Source organism: Penaeus monodon, chromosome 4, assembly GCF_015228065.2.
Source record: "Penaeus monodon isolate SGIC_2016 chromosome 4, NSTDA_Pmon_1, whole genome shotgun sequence".
Lineage (NCBI taxonomy): Eukaryota > Metazoa > Arthropoda > Malacostraca > Decapoda > Penaeidae > Penaeus > Penaeus monodon.
Window position 1 is genome coordinate 6,417,147 of NC_051389.1, and position 3,775 is coordinate 6,420,921.

Below are 3,775 nucleotides of genomic sequence, written 5' to 3' on the forward strand. Positions count from 1 at the left end.
ATAAATAATATATATAATTAATAATATTATTAATGTTATAATAAAATAAAAGATTATTAATATATGAAATAATATATAATAATAATAATAGATTAATATAATACTAAATATATTAATTTATAGACATATAAGAATTCAAAGTAATAAAAATCTTAATCTCTATACAATAAATTATAATATAATAATAATATATATATAGTATATATATTAATAATATAATTATCTATAATTTTACTCAATGAGAATATATTTGTAAATTAAAGGTTTATGTTTAATATAATTCGAATAGTTAACAAAATTAATAAAATATATAGTGATGCATAGTATAGATATAATATGATATATTAATATACTAATTTATATCTATTAATATTTATAAATATTTAGTTGAATCGTTGTACTTATTAATCTGTAAAAATATTGTTGTATATTGCTATATGATTATTATTTACTAATATAATTACTCATATTATTATATAGTTTTGTTCTATTATCATTTTAATTTGTTATTCTTAAGTATAATATTGTAATTTATTATTATTATTATATATAGTATTATTATTATCATATTATGGTTATTATTTTTTCATCATCATAGATTCATTATACATTATTATTATTACTTATTATGCTTTTATTACTATTACTATCATTATTACTGTTATTATTATTATTATTACTATTAATACTATTTCAACATATTATCTATATTACGTTCTCAGAGCTATTGTTATTATTGTTGCTACTTTTGTTAATGCTCCTAACGCTACTTTTATGATAATTATTGCAATAACACTAATGATCTCTATAGCTATCACCACTATAATAATCACAATTACTTCCTAAAAGACTATATCAAACTCAGTACAAGTCACTACTATTTACCTTTATTGTCGCTGTTCCACTAGTGCTATCCAATATACGTTCCTCTAATATATACGTTGCTCTAAACCCCCATGCTGTCTCGTGGGAAGAGGCGAGGGATGAGGCACAGCTGATCGGTACGAAATCAGCTGTTCGCCGAAGTGCGACTTTTCGCTGCGATTGGAAGTGTAAGTGGATAGGTGGTGGATAGGTGGGGGGTAGGGAGGGGGATAGGTGGGGAGTAGGTGGTGGATAGGTGGGGGGTAGGGAGGGGGGTAGGTGGTGGATAGGTAGGGGGTAGGGAGGGGGAAAGGTAGGGGTAGGGGGTAGGGAGGGAGAGGGAGGGGATAGGGACACGATATGAAAGGGGATAGGTGAGAGTAGGGAGGGGGAAAATGAGGGAATAGGAGGGTGGCGGTGAGGGGAAAATGAGGGAATATGAGGGGATCAATGGCTAATGGTTTACGCGAATAAATGCTCTAGACATCACAGGTCACAATGGCACCATGGTAAGGGAAAGCGAAAGGGAAAAAAGGGTAAAAAATGAATTAACGATCAGGATAAGTAGACGGGAAAAAGGGAAAGAAAGAAAAGGAAACGAAGAGAGGAAAAAAAGACCCTGAATATAAGGGGATAGTGAGGGGAACGAGGGACATGAGGGAATATGAGTTGGTAGTGAGGGAATATGAGGACAATGAGGGGATGTGGTTTTCTGACGAGGGGAAAGAGAGATTATTGGAGGATTATGGAGCCTGGTGTGTGGGAAGGCCTTTGAGATAATTATTTTTTTCTCTCTCTCTCTCTTTCTTACGTCACACAGTCTCTCTCTCTCTCTCTCTCTCACTATCTCTATCTCTAACCCTCTCTCTCTCTCTTTCTCTATTTTTATCCCTTTCTCTCATTATCTCTGTCTATCTCTTGTCCTTTCTCTATCTTTCTCTCACTATCTGAAACCTACTCTCTCTCTTTCTGTCTCTACTATTTTTAATAATCTCTAACTATCTCTCTCTCTTTCTCTCACCATCTCTATGTTTATCCCTCTCTCTTTCTCTTTCTCTCACTACCTCCATCTCTATCCTTCTCTCTCTCTCTGTCCATGTCCTTCATTTTGTCTATCTCTATCCCTCTCTCTCTGTCTATTTCTAACCCTCTCTTTTTCTCTAACTATCTCTGTCTATTTCTATCCTTCTCTCTCTATCACCTCTTTCTGTCACCACTTTCTTTTTCTTTCTCTCTCTCCTGCCCTTTCCTCTTTTCTTTCCTCCCCCATTCGCTATCTTCCTTTCTATACCCATCGTTATTTTAGTAAATAGACTGGCATTTTCTTTTTTAAAAATTGAGCGAAATCACGCAAACGTTAGTTAATAAAAATAATCTAATAAAAAGATTTTTTTTTCTTTTATTCAAATGTATATTTTCTTGTCATTTTACTATAGACATTATTATTATTATTATTATTATTATTATTATTATTATTATTATTATTAAATAGAATGGCTTGAAATACACATCCTTTAATGGTGGGTAATATAACGTCGATAAAGCTTAATTGCTCAATCTAATTAATATTTCATAAGGTAATAAACAGAAGTAAAAGTTAATCACAGATTAAAGATAACACGAAAGTGATTTATAAAAAAAATTATCGATGATGAAATTAATCTATTTACTTCGATAATGGAATTTGAAGATATATTAATCAGCATCATTTTACAGGTGATGACTCGCTCACGTGACCTGCCTTGACCTGGGGCGATTTAACCCTGACCTGACCTCGCCGAGAAGTCAAGACCGAAGGGAATTTCTGACGTAAGGAGGTAAATAAGGTTACATACTGATATTTGTTTTTGAAATAATATAATGTTTGTGTGCAGTAGTAATTTGACATGTATATATATGTATGTATATACTACATATATATATATATATATATATATATATATATATATATATATATATATATATATATATATAACACACACACACACACACACACACACACACACACACACACACACACAAATGTAAACAAATATAAATCTATCTCTTTGTCTCCCTCTATCTACCTACCTGTCTGTCTGTCTATCCATCTATCTATCAATCTGTCTACACATACACGCTCTTTCTCTCTCTCTCCTCTCCTCTCTTCTCCCCCCCCCCTCTCTCTCTCTCTCTCTTCTCTTTCTCTCTCTCTCCTCTCTCTCTTCTCCCTCTCTCATTCTCTCTCAATCTCTTACACATAGATATAGACATAAATATATGCAAATAAAAAAAGCAAATTAATTCCAAAATCTGCTTTGGCTTTCCAGGAAATTCGGCGTCAAGCAACCACCGGACCGAGAGACGTCTATCCGCCTGCTTTGTGCTTGAATTTTCATTAATAACCCGATGTCTTTGTGAGAATTTGTGATTTATTTTTCTCCCTTTCATGGTAGAGTGTCTGCGTGAATGGAGAAATGCGCCAAAATAAAACGTTTTCACTGGATTGTTGTGTTAATATCAATGGAGAGACGGGTTATGTTAAAACGCACTCGGAGAAACACATAATCACACACGCACACGCACTCAGGCAGGCACACACGCACGCGCACCCACACACACACACACACACACACACACACACACACACACACACACACACACACACACACACACACACACACACACACACACACACACACACACACACACAGACACACACACACACAACCCCCCCCCCCCCACAACACACACAAACACACACAAAACAAACAAACAAACACACAAAGCAAAACATTCCAGAAATATATATCTACCAATTCCATACAACACGTTTATCAATCTATTTCGTAATTGGCCTCACTGGGCACGTAACTAATGGGAGGAAACCTATCTTGTTAAGCTTCGAAATGAATGAGAATACTGTCCCGGT

The 3,775-nt window shown here is 34.2% G+C and overlaps 1 long non-coding RNA gene across 1 annotated transcript; it reads left to right on the forward strand.

Annotated features, from left to right (window-relative positions):
* Positions 1 to 685: 685 nt before the first annotated feature.
* LOC119569529 lies at positions 686 to 3,349 on the forward strand. The gene is made up of 3 exons (XR_005228278.1): positions 686 to 1,052; positions 2,581 to 2,681; positions 3,174 to 3,349. It is a non-coding gene; the product is annotated as an uncharacterized LOC119569529 (long non-coding RNA).
* Positions 3,350 to 3,775: the final 426 nt, after the last annotated feature.